Source organism: Acomys minous (assembly GCF_964271855.1).
Source record: "Acomys minous genome assembly, chromosome: 9".
In the NCBI taxonomy this organism is placed as follows: Eukaryota; Metazoa; Chordata; class Mammalia; order Rodentia; family Muridae; genus Acomys; species Acomys minous.
In genome coordinates, this window is record NC_140490.1 from 19,628,416 (window position 1) to 19,647,198 (window position 18,783).

The 18,783-nt window shown below is 43.3% G+C and overlaps 1 long non-coding RNA gene across 1 annotated transcript in view; it reads left to right on the forward strand.

Annotated features, from left to right (window-relative positions):
• The first annotated feature begins 5,869 nt into the window (after positions 1-5,869).
• Positions 5,870-18,783, forward strand: part of LOC311604542 — a 119,321-nt gene continuing 106,407 nt past the window's right edge. Inside the window, exons 1-2 of the long non-coding RNA XR_014781553.1 lie at positions 5,870-5,923; positions 15,746-15,938. This is a non-coding gene — a long non-coding RNA (uncharacterized lncRNA). The remainder of the gene's footprint in view (positions 5,924-15,745; positions 15,939-18,783) is intronic.

Sequence of the window (18,783 nt, forward strand, 5' to 3'; positions counted from 1 at the left end):
TCCCATGTAGTGGGATTAGCAATATAAGGTAACTGCTTGTTCTGCAGTTTGAATTTATGTAAACATAGACTTAAGTTAGCAGTCTCTCTTTTACTCAGGTCTGTTTCATTTTGACCTCTTTTAAAGGCAAAAATATAACATCACCATTAACAATGAACATACAATTATATTGGAATCAAATAAGATTGCATAGTTTTAAATGTCCTTTTTTAGGCTCTGTGGCACTTGATGTATAAGCTAGGCCACAACCTGTTTCCCAAGCAAATATTTCTCATTTTTAGAAACAAGCTGGCTGCCCTGAGCAGGAAAAAAAAAAGGCATTAAGTTTTAAATAAACATCAGATAGATTCTTGTTTTATCTTAGTGTTTATGTATATAGTAGGTATCTTGTACCTACGTAGGCAGCTTATATGTTTGTTTCTTAACCTTTCCTTGGTCCTTAACTTGACCAACAAAATATATCTCTTAGGCCATAGGTATCATGTACCTGGCTTTTTATGATTGTTGTGGGTGGTTTTGTCTCACTCCTTCTCAACGTGGGAGCCATTAGCTTCACATCTGTCTCCCCATTCAACCTATGTCTTTACCTTGACCAACAAAACATATTTAAAGCATTTTTATTACCCCTTTTTTAAAAACACAAACCTCAGGTTGATGTGTATCTATCCTTTAGATCAGTAAGTATATACGATCCATTGCTAAGAAAAAGGAACATACCAAAAAATATCACTTTAAATCCTCAACAGTCTCTTTTAAACAACTTATTTTATCAGTAGGGGGTCAAGCTTGTGGAAGCCAGGTTGGAACTCAGGCGTTCTGCCTGGCTTTTGTCTCTATTGTGTTGGGACTAAGGACTGGTGCCACCACTACCCTCCTTAACTATTTCATCTCAATTTAGGCAAACTTTTTAGAAATCTCAGTAAAAAATCAAACAAAATGAGGACACACACACACACACACACACACACACGCACGCACGCACGCATGCACGCATGACACATGGGGTGGGCAGGGAGGGAAAGAGGATGAATAAAGAGAAACCAAAAAAAAAAAAATACTGGATTGAAAACTACAGAGACTGGGTTGGAGAGCTGACTCAGAGGTTAAGAGCACTGATTGCTCTTCCAGAGGTCCTGAGTTTAATACCCAGCAACCACATGGTGGCTCACAACAATCTATAATATGATCTAATGCCCTCTTCTGGCCTGCATGTGTACATATAGGCAGAACACTGGATATAAAATAATTAAATCTTTAAAAAGGGGAAAACTACAGAAACTGAAATTAAAATTTACTTCTGTGGCTCAATAATGAAGTTAAGCAGGTAGGAAAAATGTATAAACAAAGTTTGGTAAAATGATATTATCCATTGTGAATAATAGAAAAACCATGCTGCCACCTTGATCTTGGACACTCAGCCCGAACCATGGAACTATCAGCAACTATAGTTGTTTAAAGGGGAAAAAAGAGAGAAAAACAATAAAGAAAATGGGGACACTATCAACTATGTCAATGTATGCAAACCCACGCGTAAAAAAAGTCACTGGAAAAGGGGCAACAACTCAGATGATAGATTGATTTCTCCAATTTTGAGAAGACCTAAAATAGCTCCACAGATCAACACCCAGATACATGCCATTCAGCAAAGGCACCGGTGAAGAGAATTTACAGGTTCAAATGCCTGTATTTAAAACCCAGAATTCCAAGTGTGATGACTCCAGTAATTTCATCACTTCAGGCATGGAGGTAGAATTGTCAGGTGTCCAAGCCCAGTCTTTCCTGGCTACATAGTAAGTTTGAGTCTAGCCTGTGCTATGTGAAACCCTTGTGAAAAGAAGAAGGAGGAGAGGAGGAGGAGAAAGAGGAGAAGGAAGAGGAGGATGAGGATGGAATTACAAGAGGAAAACTTTAAACAACCTAACTTTCCATTTTCGGAGGCTGGAGTGGCCTGGGGGTGTAGCCCAGTAGTTGAATGTTCGCCTAGTGTGTAAGGCCTTGAGTTCAATTCCTAGCACAGAATCAAGAACCCGAGAAAAAGAAGCCGTATAGACGAGAACCAACTAACCCAAAGCAGAGAGATAGGATGAAATAAAGGTAAGCAGGTAAAGAAGTGGAGAAAAGAAAAGAAATAGAGAAGGAGAATGAAACCTGGACTCAGTTCTCTAAAAAAAAAAAAAAATTAACAAAATTTTCATAAACTCTTCATAACTCTGACAAAGGGAGGAAGAAGTAAGTAATCTTAGGTCTTTACATTAAACTGGAGATGCAGGGTTTGAGGCTGGTTTGAGTTATGGAGTGAGGACTTATTTGCTCTTGGGGGCATGGTCTCAGGATGCCATCCAGGCTAAAGATGTTTTCAAGCCTCAGTCCTCCTGGCCTGGCCTCCTGAGTTCTGGCACTACAGATGTGTGCCACTAACTCCATAAGTTCATATGCTGCAATGATAAATCCCAGTGTAGAGACCTGAGAAACCTACACCAAGATTGACATATGAACACTGCATTGTATATGAAGTTCTTAAAAAAAAAAAGATCACGGGGGCTGGAGAGATGGCTCAGAGATTAAGAGCACTGTCTGGTTTCCCAAAGGTCCTGAGTTCAATTCCCAGCAACCACATGGTGGCTCAAAACCATCTACAATGAGATCTGGTGTCCTCTTCTGGCATGCAGACACACATGCGGGCAGAACACTTTATAAATAATAAATAAATATTATTTAAAAAAGAAAAGAGCATGTGTGTGTGTTTGTTTTTTTAAGAAAGGGTTTCTCTGTGTAGCCTTGGCTGTCCTGGACTCATTTTGTAGACCAGGCTAACCTGGAACTCACAGAGATCCACCTGCCTCTGCCTCCAAAGTGCTGGAATTAAAGGGGGTGTGTCATCACACCTGGCCTATATGTATATATTTAAATATCTATCTATCTATCTATCTATCTATCTATCTATCTATCTATCTATCTAAATATAGATAGTACCATAAAAAGACTGACATATAAAAAGCCAGTTTACAGAGAAACCCTGGAAGGCCTTCCCTACCTGGGGCTTCCTATAACAAAGAGAACATCCTAAGGGCAGTTTATGGAGAGATACTGGGAGCCTTGCCCCATCTGGACTTCCCGTAATGATAGAGCATGGTGTGGGAAAAGCACACACTATAAAAAATATTGGGGAGGCTGGTACTATGAAAATGTCCTGTCATGGCCTTGTCTTTCCATTTCTAAATAAACTGTCTATTCTTATTTCTAACTATATGTCCCCTGTGCAATCCTTTGCCTCGGGACACAAGAACCTTGGTGATTCAGCCATAAACTGGAGGCTCAAATTTGTGCCTATTAAGCAAACAAAACAAAACAAAAACAAAAACAAAACCCCTCAGAATGCCACTATATATGGAGATAGAGTCTTTACTGAGTTAAAATCATTAAGGTAAAATCACTAGGGTGAGATTTAATCTTGTTATTACTGTAAAACATGCACCACACAACATGTACAAGATTTATTGCAGAAGCGTGGGGAGAGGAGGAGGAGGGGGAGGGGTGCCCCAGACAGAGACAGAGTAAGAGACAAAGTAAGAAAGAGATAAGGTGGGAGGTCGGCCTCTTTATAGTCTGGCACTCCTGGCAGTGGCAGGCGATGATGTCATAAGTTGCTAAGCAACCTAGAGGCAGCTGCCTATGTGCTAACAATTACTGTCCTGATGACAGAGGAGATTTGGACACAGACATGCATAGAGAAAGGCAGTGCAAAGCAATGAAGTGATGAAACAGCCAGGTGCAGGCCAAGGAGAACGGCTGGGATGGGTTCTTCCCCTGGAGAACCAACACTGCCTTTACATCAACTCTTAACTTCTAATCTTGGGACTGTGAGACAATGAATTTCTGTTGATTAAAACCATCTGTGGCATCTGTTACAGCCCATCTGTTAGGACAGCCCTAAGCACGCCATCATGTCACTTGTATAATTTTAAAAATAAGCTAGCTGACTCTTCTAAGTTTTAGAAATGGGAAGTGTGGTGGTTTGAAGAAGAATGGCCCCCACAGGCTTATATATTTGAATGCTTATTCATCAGGGAGTGGCACTACTTAGAAGGACTAGGAGGTGTGGCCTATTGGAGTAGCTGTGGCCTTGTGGGAGGAAGTGTGCCAATGCTAGTTGGCTCTGAGCTTTCAAGGGCCCAAGTCAGGCCCAGCATATCTTTCTTCCTGTTGCCTACAGATCTGGGTGTAGAGCTCTCGGCTCCTTCTCCAGCACCATGTCTGCCTGCACATTGGCACGCTGCTTGTCTCGATGACAATTGTAAGCCAGCCCCAATTAAATGCTTTCCTTGATAAGAGCTGCCGTTGCCATGGCGTCTCCTCACAACAATAGAACATTGACTAAGCCAGGATGATTTTTGTTGGATATTTTTATTTTGTCACTTTTGAAGTTCACAGGTTATTTCTCTGTCACACAACTAAATGGAATTCTGATTCCATGGACGAAGGAAACAACATTACAATTGCCTCATTTCTCCCCATTCTCCAAAATGAGGTGATCTTCTCAGCTGGGGCTCCTCTTTCATATGCCTTGCTGAAAGGAAGCTCACTTTTGCTGTCAGTCTGTGTAGGGCTTATGAAGAGTTTCAAGGCATTTGTGCTTCCGGGTTCTCATCAGAACCACCCGCAGCAAGGAAACTTGCATACTGATTGGCTGGCTGCTGCACACTACAGCAGGGAAGCCTTGCATGCTGATTGGCTGGCTGCTGCACACTGCCAGACTGTCTGATTTGAAAGGAAGTGGATGTTATCAGTCCTTAGCAGAATATCAAAAGCTTTAGGATAAGGTGCTCACCAACTACTGTGACTGCCCAGGAAGCCATCGCAGAGCGGCAGCATATGCGGCCTGCTGAATTTTGATCATCTTTACAAATCTGTCATGCGATTATTTAATTTTTGAAAATCTTTTCAAGATGCAGCCTTCCAGCTTCCAGGCTGTGGATCTCACTAGTTTTTGGTTGTTAAATTGTGTGTGTGTGTGTGTGTGTGTGTGTGTGTGTGTGTGTGTGTGTGTTGTCTATAATCCTCAGAGCAGAACTGACACTCAGGCTTGGAAGAAATCAGCTGATTACCACTTGTGAACTGAACACCATCTAGCGTCACCTGGGAAACAGGCCTTTGAGCACATCTGTGAGCGAGTGATTGCCCTGGCTATGCTGATGGATGCAGGATGACCCAGCTCAGTAGGAAGAGGAGCTGTTGTCTGAACTGAGAGAGGAGCCTGGACTCTGTACATGGAGACAGGGGTAGCATGCTTGTGTTCACTGCTCTCTTGTGACATGATGTGACCGGCTGCTTTAAGCTCCTGCTGTCTTGACATCTCTGCTGTGATAGACTACCTTGAGCCACAATAAGCTGAATTTCCTTCATGGTGCTTTTGTCAGGTGTAGGAACCAGGCCAGACTGGGCTGCCTGCCTGTCTTGCTGTTTCATGTCCTGTTTCTAGCAGCTTCCATGTCTGTGCTTATCTTGGTTAGCTAGTCGTGTTTACTGCTCTGAGAACGCGCCCCTCCCTTCCTCGAGACTTTTCCACCTGTGTGCGATTACCTCTTGAGGGATTTCACCTGGGAGGAGGATTCCTGTTTGGCTGCCTATAAGGCTCTTTGGAACGCTGGGAAGGAGAAGAATAAACCGCTGCCGCGGCTGCTGCTCTCTTAGCACAAAGGACCCGCTGTGTTAGTGTGTGTGTGTGTGTGTGTGTGTGTGTGTATGTGTGTGTGTGTGTGTGTGCGCGCGCATGCGCGCGCGCATGAGTTAAATCCGCAGTCCCTCGCCCTTGACTTGGTACCACGGTGGCGCAGGCGCCACAAGTGGAGGTTTCACCGGGATCAGGGAAAGAAGGGAGGAAGCTGACTGATTGCCCAGGGAAGCTGGCCAGCGCCTCAGGGAGGTAGGAAACCGGCGTCACAGTCAGGCTTTTTTTTTTTTTTTTAAAATAACAGCAACAAGAAAGAAATCAAGACACTGCTGATGGTAAAACTAATTTGTCAGTGATGACAGTGGGTTTGGATTTTTAAGTTCTCATTTCCTGGTTCTTTGATAGAATTTGGCTCTTAGAAGACTTTTGGGATATCCAGGTCTCCCATATTTAAAGTAGCTCAGAGATTCTCTGTGTGTTCGTGGGAATAATACTGGGCGGATTTGTCAAATCCTGGCAAATGAATTACGATTTACCAATGCTGCAGAAGGAACTTTACTTGAAAAAAGCTCAGAGCTTCAAGTTTTTGCGTGATGACTAGATTAAACCTCACTTCAGGCACTCTGCAGCAGAGGGGACATGGGGTGAGAATGCACCTCACATGCAGGAGAGTGACTGGAGGGACAAAAACAAGCTGGTACTTCTTGGAAGGATACAAGCTGATGTGGGCAGATCAAGGAGCTTCATGCTTTATCCTGAATGCTTCATTTTGGTTTGATTTTTTTTCTAAGACAAAGTCTCTATAGTCCTGGCTGGTATCCAGCTCACAGAGATCTGCCTGCCTTTCCTTCATGGAAGCCGAGATGAAAGGTGTGTGCCACTACACCTGGTAGGTGCACAGCTCAAACACTGAACTTTGTGCAACATCATTTGGAGATACTGTCATCTCACTGGACTATTATATGATGAGTTGTTCAAGTAGGAACAGACATAGTTGTCCTCTTCTCTAATCCACCCTGTTGCCATGGTGACAGTCTCCAATGGTCACAGCATGCTGTCCCTCAGTACACCTGTGCAGATTGCTACAATTTGGGATTTGGGTTTGAAGGTTAGAAAGGAAGATTCAAGATGTATCAAGAAGAGGATTTAAGACTTGCAGAGGCAGGAATCAGAAATTAAAAGCCAGACTCCGCTACACAGCAATCTTAAGGCCAACTTGGCATCCTTGAGACCCTCTATGAAAACAAACAAGCCAAACAAAAAAGTCAAAGAATAAAAATAAGATAATTTTGTAATAGAGACTATTTGACTAAGCTAGTGCCCCCATAGTGAATTCTTTAGATAATTGATGTTTAAGCATCAAAACATGTAACTATTTAATCTTTTCTATTGGAAACGTTTACAAATTGCATAATATACCTTAACAGTATGGGAAGTGTAACAGTATACGATCTACAGCTTCACCTTGTTAACAGGTTTATAAGTATAAAAGTCCATTATTGTTCTGTGCTAACCTAGTTTGTTCTGAGATAACCTAGCTTAGAGGGCTCGTGCAATGAACACTTTCTACTGCGTGTGGTCCTGTTCAGAACAGTTTCTTCCTGTGGATTTAAACAGTTCTAACCAGAATGGGCTCCCTGCCCCCCTCCCGCTATGTATAACTAACTGTATAACTCCTGCAGCTCCCCTTTGGGAACCAGTGAAGATGAACGAAGTGAAAGTCTTGGTGGATCTGAGGCAGGGAGAGTTAAGTAGGCAGGCAGTGAGCAGCTGGTTAAGGGAAACCAACCACTGGGAACAATTGGCTATAGGAGCCAGCTGTTGAGGAGAGGTTGAGGGACAGAGGGAAAAAGAAATACTAGCTCAGGCATATGTGGTATAAACTGAAAGGTCTTATAGCCCAGGAGACCTTTACATTTTTGTGTCTCTTTCTTACTCTCTGTTACTCTTACTTTTCTGTCTCTGTTACCGTTTGGGCTAACTCCAGCACTTTATTTAAAGTGAAATTCATTTTTTTTTCATTACAGATTATATCATGATTTTTCTCATCTTTTATAATCAATAGGACATTGAAAAATCAACAAAGCAAGAGAAGAGTCTCACAAAGAAATACAAACAGTTATGTATAATCTATAATAAAGCATACAACAAAAATAAATCAATTTCCAAGCAATGGTCAGCATGACCTGATTATTATTTTTTAAACAATGCTTGGGAAAGTTTAATCATAAATTTCCCTGGGCTAAAGCCATTGTGTTTCCATGATTGTCATAGCAAACATAGCTTGAGCTAAATGTTCTCTAATAAAGAAAAAACTTGACTTACTCCCAGTCCCAAGCCAACAGGTGTGCTATCCAAGCCTAGGCTAACTGCCAAAGAGTTCTCTCTTGTAAAATATCTGCAAAGAATGATGTTCCACGCCCACCTTCTATTGCTCTCAAAGCAGATTCTAAAGAAACTTTTCTACAGCTAACATTATCTAGCCAAGTACTGTTATGTTAAGATCCTAACTTTCTTTCAAGCAGTTTCTGCTTGGGTGCTCACAGTCAGAGTAAAAAACTCAATCATGTCTCAAACCTTTGGCCAGATGCCTTCTTTCAACATTCTCTCAGGGAAGAAATTTTCCCAGTGTAAATATCATTAGGGCTCATAGACAAAGTGAGAAATAGAGAATGACAGTTGTAGGAGAAAAGGCAGATTTCAAGGTAGTTTTTAGACAAAATTATACCTGGACCATATGTAATATGTAAGGGGAGTGGTGATCAGGAGGAGATCTTTGAAACTTTGTCAAGCAAAACCTCAACAGCTATTCTGGGTGTCTAGAGATCATGCTGGGCAGCTGAGGTCTGTGGAACTTTGTCTAGCAAAGCCTCTATGACTTGTCCTTATGTCTCTGACATGTAACATATTTGGATGTTCCTTAGCAGTGCTCTTTGTTCACTGCTGTACCAGCCTATGCTCCCTAGGCTGTGAAGCATCCTTTCACTAACACTGCAGATGCTCTCTGCCCATTAGTCACTTAGCAGCCAACTCTATTTCTCAGATTGACTGGCACAGTGCTAGGTGCTTGTGTTCCAGTGACTCTTACTCCTAAAAGAGTAGGAATGGGGTTCTGCAACTTAGGCACATTACAGTAACGTGATAATATGCTTCCCTTGGGTGAAAGGATGAACGTCCTCAACCGTCCTACCCTGAGGCTGCTAGGATCTATGGCGAAAACAAAAACCATACCCATGAAAACTGTGAGGAAGGAATGACGAGTCATGCTGTCTCTGCAGTCACAATTCAGGCTGCAGAGTTTATGGCACCAATGTACATGCCTAGTCATTCATCTCTCTTCATGTCATCATGTGGGACTTTGTCACCTCACATGACAAGAACGCATGTGTAGTGAGTGCACTAGGATAATCGGAGAGATGTTTGCACAGTTCTTGTTATGGTCTTGCTGGAGTTGTTCGATTATATAATTAGTTGTTAATCTCTTTCTTACTGTACCCGTTTGCTTTGGTTTTGTTTTTGAGATAGACTATATATAGCTCAGGCTGGACTGTGACTTACTACTTAGCCCAGGCTGGCTTCAAAGGTGATCTTTCACCTCAGCCTCCTGAATGGTAAGATTAGAGGCATGGCTTATTACACCTGGCTACAGTGCCCCGTTGACAAACTTCATTATAAGTATGTACATATAGAGAAAGCCACGTTCTGCGGAGGACTCAGCACTACTTGCGTTTTTAGGTGTTGGGATCACAGGTGTGTACCACCACACCTAGCTCTGTCATTGTTCTTTCAATCTAGCTTGTCTTTATATTTAAAGTACTTTTTTTTTTTAAAGCTAGCAAACTGTTACAAGTCCAATAGTGAAAAAACTAGTTAAGTAAATTATTTTTTATGGACAAAAAAAAAATTCTAAGCAGTCATTTAAAATACACACAAACATGGCGATCTGGCCCATGACTACGGAGGCTGACGCAGTAGGATCATGAGTTAATAGGCCAGCCTAGGTTGCAAGATGAGTGCTTGTCTCAAACACCCAAAATAAAAACAAACCCAGAGTATTTCTCTTAGAGAGAACATGGAGCTACCATAATTTCATCTACCTTATAAGTTCTACCTTTTAGTCAGGACTTAGGCCAGCGCTGACCAACAGGACTTCCTTTCATGGAAGAGATGTTCCATGTATGTCCTGCGTGTGTGGCACAAGAGCCACGATTAGCTGTATGTGACTCTCCTGCAGTTAGTAAGTGGCCTGTGTGACTGTGAAATGGAAGCTTTAGTCTTTTAGTTTAGTTAAGTAGGTGCATGTGCCGAGAGGCTGCCATTTTGGATACTGTAGCTATTGCTTACATTTAGTACAACTTTTGCTGTGGCTGGACTTAAGTCTACTGTTTTGGCATTTGTCTTCTTTTTGCGCTCTGTCTGTCTGTCTCTGTCTCTCTCTGTCTCTGTCTGTCTGTCTGTCTCTGTCTCTCTCTGTCTCTGTCTGTCTGTCTGTCTCTCTGTCTGTCTGTCTCAATGTTTATTCTTCTTGTCTACATTACATCCTGACCACAGTTTCCCCTCTCTCTACTTCTCTCAGTCCCTCCCCCTACCTCTCCTCTTCCCCAGATCAACTCCTCCTCTGTTTTCCTAAAAAACAAAAAGTCAGAGACACCCCTTCCCCCACTCTCACATTTAGGAGTCCCACAAGAACACCCAGCTCCACAACCATAAGGTATATGCAGAGGACCTAGCTCTGCTTAGCCCCGTTGTCATGAGCGGAGCATCAGCCAGCAACCAGTGTGAGCAGATGCAGAGACCCACAGCCAAACACTGTGTCTCTTAACCCACCAGGGCAGTAGGCTTGTCTATCTTCTTGGTGAAAATATTAATTTTTATAATGTGTGAAGAATTCGTCTTATTATATCTGGTTACCCACGGACAGCTCAATGCACTTGTTTACAGTCAATAATTAATAGAGAGAAAAATAAAATAGTACAAAATACTACGCCAAAGAACAGGTAGTGTAGGGAAAAACCCTACAAACTCATTGAAAAGGTAGAAGAATTAAGAGTAGAGAAAATAAATATACCAGTGGTAACAGATGTATTGAGGCTGAGTGTCCCTCTTGAAATACAAAGATTGTGAAGCCGGGTAAAACTTGGAAGCCTAGCCAGTGGAATCACCCAAGAACATTTAACTACCTGGGCTCTGATGATGTACACGTCAAGCATTCTCAACTTGGGAAGCTTCCCTGAGCCTGGTGCCCAGTGTCAATAGGGGAAGTTATGTAGCTGTGTATTTACTGTCTCCACCTAGTTGGCCATACTCTAGTCCTTTACACCAGAAAGAGACATTTACCATCAGCCCGACCTTGAACTTTGCGTGGGTTTCTCCTGGGCTTTACCCTATGTACATAGCCTTCTGTGTGTATTTTAGTTTGTAATAGGATTTTTCACTATAATAAACTGTAAGCAAGAGTAGACAGTTTTCTTGACTTCTGTAGATCCTTCTGGTCTGGGAGACCTTAGCTCGTGGTAACTCTTATTAGCCTTGTCCAGACAGGACATGCTGGATGGACTTTCAAATATGTTATCCATCCGATCCTCATCCCAAATGCAAATTAAGAGCTACAATGCAAATTCCCGTTCCGTCAGTTTTTCCGTGTTATGAAGGAAGCTCCCCACCTTTGTTATTTCTGCACTGTCACTCTTTTGTCACTATGTTCTGTTTGGTGTGAGAGGTGAAGAAAACATTTGATAAATTTCTCCAAACCATAGTCATCATCTCACCCAATTCTCTCTTTACCTTTGAAATATTATTATGATTTGTATGTCTTTTTGAATGAAAGTATAATTTCATTAGCTTTATAGCTATATCTCTATAGTGTTTTGTGTGTGTGTGTGCATGTGTGTGTTTGCTTTGAGGATTATTATACTATACATCCATAGCTTTGTTGTTCACTCTGTTAATATTGTGCTACTTAAATATAGTTTATGTGTATATTATAAACTTCATTCATTATAAGATGTTATGATTTTTGCTGTAAATCACCACTTTTAAGCAGGGAAACCAGCCTTCTGGTTTTTCTTTGCTGTCATTTATTCCTTCCTGTGTCTTAGTTTTCATGTGGGATCATCTTCCTACAGCCCCAGGAGTGTCTCTCGGCAGCAGGCCGGGCCTGCCGACTTGCCTCTGGGGTTATTTACCAGAGAGCACCTTTCCTCTTGGAGGATGGATGTCTTTACTGGACCTAGAGTTCTGGGCTGACAGGCCATCCACTGCTGTCTATTGTCTTCTGACCTTTTCGTCCCTGAGGAGAAACCAATGTTTTACTGCTTGAAGATTTTGTTTTTTGTTTTCTTTGATTTTTAGCAGTTTGTATGTCTGGTCTTTAAAAATAAATACTTGCCTGCCTGGAGTTTGGAGAATCTTGAATCTATACATTTATTTCACTCACTCACAAAATTTGAGGCGATTTTGGACATTATTTCTTCAAACATTTCTCTGTACCATTCTTCCTCTTTTCGAGGCAGGGTTTCTCTGTGTAGCCTTGGCTGTCCTGGACTAGCTTTGTAGACCAGGCTGGTTCACAAACTCACAGAGATCCTCCTGCCTCTGCCTCTCCGGGAGTGCTGGGACTAGAAGTGCGTGTCACCATGCTCAGATTTCTCTCACCCTTAATTCACCTTCCATCCTCCAAATGCTGGCATGGCCTAAAGCATCACCAAGGTATGCTGGGCTGCAGATGCTTTCCAACTTCCAAAGGAATGCGTTACACAGCGGTAGCATCTTGACAAGTGACAGAGGGAACACTCAAGGGGTTACCAAATCTTTACTGATTCTCTGTAGTCTGACCTGGCCACCCCATTGTTACACCACCCTGGCTAGTTCTACTAATTTTCACCTTAAAAGAGATAGTCATGTGTGACCTGACTGGCCCTCAGACTTCTGTCAGGCCTGACATTGCCATTTCCACAAGGGCGAATGTTGTAGATGGAACAGATGGGTTTATTGACTTCTTACCTTTCTGCTTTATTAAAGCCACAAATCTAAACCTGGTCTCAGGATCAGAGGAGATTCTAGGACACTTTGAAACTGAAACTGGTGGCCCTGAGGAGCAGTTTTCTAATCAATTAATTAATTAACTACTATTTTAATTTAATTACTTTACAGCCTGATCCCAGCCTCCTCCCTCCTCTCCTTTCAGCCCTACCCTCACGTCCCTTCTCCCATTCCCCCATCTCCTTCTCAGATAAGGTGAGCCCCCGAAGGGGTATTAACACACCCTGGCACATCAAGTCAGGGCAATATTAAAGACATCCTTCCTATTGAGGCCAGGCAAGGCAGCCCAACTAGGGGAAAGGGATCCAAAGGCAGGCAACTAAGAGCCCCTATTCCCATTGTTAGGGGACCCATATGACAACCAAGTTGCACATCTGCTACATATGTGCATGAGGTCTAGGTCTAACCTGAACATCTTTGGTTGGTGTTTAGTCTCTGTGAGCCCCCACGGGCCCAGGTTAGTTGACTCTGTAGGTCTTCTTGTGGTGCCCTTGACCTTTTGGGCTCCCTCAGTCCTTCCTTCCACTCTTCCTCAAAACTCTCCGAGCTCAGCTTATTGACTGACTGTGGACTTTTGCATCTAGTTCCTTTAGCTGCTGGGTGAAGCCTCTCAGAAGACAGTTACGCTAAGCTCCGGTCTGCAAGCATAGCAGAATATTATTAATAATGCCAGGGGTTGGCTTCCTCTTATGGGTCTCAAATTGGGTCAGTCATTGGTTTACCATTCCCCCAATCTCTGCTCCATCTATATACTCGCTCATAAGTGGATATTAACTATGAAGTACACTATAGTAACCATGTTACAATCCACAGACCCAAAGGAGCCAAGGGCGGCCCAAGAGAGGATGCCTGAATCTCACTCAGAAGGAGAAATAAAATAGACATCTGAAGTAGATGGAGGGAGGGAACTGGGCGGAAGAGGGGGTGGGGACGGTAACAGGGAGTAGGGATCAGGTGAAGGGAGGATCGTGGTTGGGTGGAAAGGTCAGGAGAGAGAACTCAAATCGGTGTGGGGAGAGCATCTCTGAGACTGGGGAGGCTCCTGGGAGTCTTTGAGGGTGACCCCAGTTGAAACTCCTAGCAGCGGGGGATATGGAGCCTGAAGTTGCCATTTTGTGTAGCCAGGTGGGACTTCCAGTAGAGGGAAGTCGCATATAAAACCCGAGGAGCAGTTTTCTATAACTTCCATGAGCCCTTTCTGTGGGCTCTTGTGTGGATGCTACCTCCATTTTGCCCACTAGGTGGCACCACAGTACATAATATTGAGTTGGGGAAAAAATGATGGCCAGAGTGCTGCAAGACTTTAGACCAGTGGAACAATTGTTTTTAGATTAGCTGTAAATTGGGTGTAATTAACTTATTTAATTAAACGTAATATTCAGATATGACAATCTTGGGGCTGGAGACGTGCCTCAGTGGTTAAGAGCACTTGCTGCTCTGGCAGGGGACCTGGGTTTGGTTCCCAGCACTCACATGGCCGCCCTCCTTCCCTCCTTGCCCTCTATCCTGTTCCCCTACCCCTTGCTGAAAACCTCCCATTAACTCCAGTCCCAGGGGCTGCAACATCCTCTTTTGGTCTCTGTGCGTACCTGAACGCACGCGGTGTACATACAGACAAGAACGCACATATAAAATAAAAAAATAAATCTCTGAAAATAGATATGCCAATCTTATATAATCACGCTAGACGGTAAGTAACCTCGCTCATTCACTTTCATTCCTGTAAACTCGAATAAAGAGAAGCTTAAAGTCGCTGACTCTATCAGTAACAACCTTGCTGGACTAAATCAGTTGAGCACATGCCCAGCCCGTGCATCTCACCCTCCAGGATATTAAATCTCTTTCTTGAGAGGATGGATTACTGCCAGATCCTTTTATCACTAGGGCTGAGCTCTTGGAGCTGTTGGGGATTAGCCATGAGCCTTCTCTACCCTCATCGCCTTCACATCCTTTTTCCCTCTACTGTGGCCCCTTTCAATCATTCTTCTGTGAGGCCCAGATAAGATGCCAGAGATAAAGGGGGAGGGGCAGACGTGGCCACCTCAATAGCTTCTCCTTCTTCAGGTACCCAGCAGCCAAGCTACCCTGGTGGCAAGATCTAAGCTCTCCTTGTTTTCCTCCCACCTTCGGCAGCAGAGGCTCTATTTGCTCTATGTTAAATCCGATTCGGGATGGGAGGTACTCAGTGGAAAGCAAAGCTCAGTTGGTCCAACATGTCTACCAGGATGAGTGATGCTGAGAAGTGCCTTGTGGATGGTATGGACAGCTAATACCACTTAACTGTACTGGGCAGCAGACCTTCTGCATGGTGCATCCAACTTCCTGAGGGTAGCAAAGTAACCCCCAGTGATCAGAAAGCTGGTCTTGTTCTATGGTCTTCTGTAGAGACTAGATGCCTTTGCATGCAGCCCTTCCTCTTGATGCGGAGTTGACAGTTTCGTTTCTATGGTGTCTGAGTTGCCCATGGAAATGTGTGGGGAGCTTGTAAGCTCTCAAAGAGGGCTGGAGAGTAGCTGGCATCAGTAGCATCCAGCAGCATTCATTTATAAGGCATTTAGCTGTGCCTAACTCAGTGTGAGTTCATGTGCTTTACCCCACACAGAACACCTCCCCACACCTTCCTGAGTGGAGACTTGGGCTGTGAGGCAGATTCTGGGGTTAAATGTGTACACCTCTGAGGGACGTTTGCATCATTATTGCCTTAACCATCACGGTACCTGGTGACACGTAAATAGACAAAGGCAGAGTTCCAGTAATGTAAAAGCTACACTTTCCAGTTTTATTTTCATTTACCTTTATTAAATAGTCCATCATTGGGAAATTTCTCCCTTTTTGGTGATAGTAAAAATTTGAAATCATAAGTTATACCTGACCATGGCAGCTAAGCAGTTTGTCTTAGGAACACTTGGATCAAGTATGTGAGAGTGACAGGGGTTACACACTCCAAGTCTGACCAATCTGTGTAAGGGAACAAAGTGCCATCTTTCAATCACACAGTTTTGACCAGCAATTCCATGTTTACGTTGTTACCAGATCCACTCTCACATAAGAAAACTTACCCTCCGACTGAGCCACTGTCTGCAGCATCATTGGTAACAGCCAAAGCCTGGACATAACCTGAGTGTCCAGGGAGGACGGCTCTCACGGGGAACAAGGCATCTCAAGGGAAGGAAGAATCTCTAGATATGGATCTCAGGAACAGGGCAAGGTGCAGAAACATGTGACTGTAAGTACTCTCCCTTCTCTCCATTTCCCAGTATGTGTGTACGAGTGCATGTGTATATGTATGTATGCATGCATACACAAATGTATTATGTGTGTATACATGTATTATGTATGTATAAATTATGCATGCATGTAGGTATTATGTATGTATAGATACATGTATTATGCATACATATATGTATATGTGTGTATATATCATGCATGTATGCATTATATATGAACAAATTATGTTATGCATGTATTATGCATGTATGCATGTGTATTATGTATGTATGTATTATGTATGTGTCTATGTATGTATGTATGCATTTTTATGTTTGCATTTGCAATAAGGAAGCTCTGTAAAGATAATCTAGGCAGCTTTGCTCGACTACAGGGAGAGAGACTGACTAGCACAGACAAGAACAGAACACTTGCTGAGTCCTTCTGAACTGTTGTTTATGGGTCTATGTGTTCATGTATGTGTAGGTCAGAGGACAATGTCAGGTGCCTTCCACAACCGCTTTCCCTTTTATTTATCTATTTACTTAGAGACAGGGTCTCTCACTGAATTTGGAGGTTACTGGTTCGGCTACACTGGCTGGCAGTGCGCCTCAGGGGGTCCTTCACCTCCATGTCTCGTGTTACAGTCAAGTATGACCACATCTGTTTGCTGCTTTGTCTACTTGTTTGCTTTTTTAATATCAGGATTAAACTCAGATCCTCTGCTTACAAAACTGTTTCCCAACTGAACCATTACCTCAGCTTTTCCTTTTTAATTTTGAACTGCGTGAAGGTATTTAGCCACTTAAGCAACAACAGTGAACATCACCACTGAAAGCCAGATCCTCCAACAAACAACAAAATCCACAAAAAGCCAAGCAGTTCCAGTTTTATGAAAATTACTGTGATGGTCTACATTATGATGACCTCCTGGTGTTGCCACTTCAGGGTCATCCCCTTTGGCATTTCTGTAGCTTTATACTAGGACCACTCCATGAGTGACAAGACCATGCAAGGTTAGAATAAGCCTTGTGTGAAATGGGGTTAGAGCTAGGGCTAGGGCTACAGTTAGGGTTAAGGTTAAGGTTAGGTTTAGGGTTGGGGCTAGGCTTAGGGTTAGGGCTAAGGTAGGGCTAGAGTTAGGCTTAGGGTTAGGGCTAGGGCTAGGGTTTGGTTTAGGGTTAAGGTTAGGCCTAGGGCTAGGGCTAAGGTTAGGTTTAAGGTTAGGGTTAGCTCTAGGACTAGGGCTAGTGTTAGGTTTTGGGTTATGGCAGGTTTAGGGTTAGGGTTAGGTTTAGGGCTAGGGTAGGACTAGGGCTACGGTTAGGGTAAAGGATTAAGGTTAGGTTTAGGGTTGGGGTTAGGGTTAGGGTTAGGGTTAGGGTTAGGGTTAGGGTTAGGGTTAGGGTTAGGGTTAGGGTTAGGGTTAGGTTTTGGGTTACAGCAGATTAAGGGTCCTGTCTTGTTATAATACTTTGTGTGTCTCACCTTTCATTTCAATGACTGATAAATCCTACTTGATGTGGTTTTTGAGCAGACTTGATGAGCTCATATCTATAAAATACTGAATGAAATGCCCAGAAAGAGTAGCACAGAGTTGACAGCCCTTTCTGCCGGCAGCCATTGTGAAACATACGGGCTCCAGTGTGTGACGGTCAGGAAGGGAACAGAAGTGCCGAAGCTGACACACAGTAGGCCCTAAATGAGTATGTTTTCCGTCACAACTCTGTGTCTTGTGCTTCAGGGCAGGGGTCTTCTGGGGCTGTCTCTGAGAGACTCTGAGGAGATTTGCCCACTGGCATCTTGTAGGCGCTCGGTTCAGTCTGCAGGTGGACCCGTTGAGCTGCTTTAGTCCGGTTCAGGCGCTTTAAGAGAAGAATCTGTTTGGGTCTATTATTTTCATGTCAGTTTCTTAGGCTTATCTAAATAAACATTTCCATATTCTTTTTGTTGGCATTTATGTGGATTAAGTTATGTCAGGGAGGTGCGGCGGGCTGTGAAGTGCAGCATCTATACTAGGCCCTCGGCGTCATCGAAGGCCAGGTGCGAGGTGGGTCTCTGAATGTCTCTTAGAGAAACAGAACTTCACTCCCCCACCCCACCCCGACTCCCACCCCCTGCTCTCCCCAATAGAAAGCCACCGTGTTCAGAGTACTGGGGGCCACATCTCACAAGCTTTATCTTTGATTTCTTTGCAAGAATTAACGTAGCATGTTCTAGCTAGGATTGAACCCCAAAGCTGGATCATCTCAGGCCCCGAGCTTTGCATCTTAGACAGCTCCTCTCGGGCGGATCACCATGAAACGAAATACATAAGCCTCAAGCAGAAATTGTTTTTAGGAAATGGCTTTCTATGTGAGAGGTGAAAGAAGACTGCTGTGCTTTCTGCTTGTTTGATTGGGTTTTTGTTTGGTTTGGCTTTGCTCTAGGTAGCTAAGGCTGGCTTTGAAATCATGGTCCTCACGGTCCCTGAGTGCTGGGAGTACAGGTGCTGCCACACTCAGCTAACGCTTGGGTTGTGGTGTGCTTATGAGCAGTTCCTATATTAGTCCCGTCAGCCAGTAGGGATCGTCCTTGTCTTTTAGATAAGGGAAACAATCCTTGGAGAAGTTATGTTGTCTAACATTACAGATTGAGCCGAGAGGAAGGAAAGCCTTTGAACAGTCTGCCTCTCTGTAGCACCCAGGCATAATTCAGTAAGGAGGGACCTTCTGTCTTGTCTTGTATTTCTACTCTGTCTTTGATGGAGTTCAAGGTCCTTGAAACTTTTCAGAGATTTCTTCCTATTGGTCAAGTATCCCAGTGACTAAAAACTTAAAAAGACTTTCTTACTGAGGTTGTTTATCCACTTTTTTCTTCTTTCT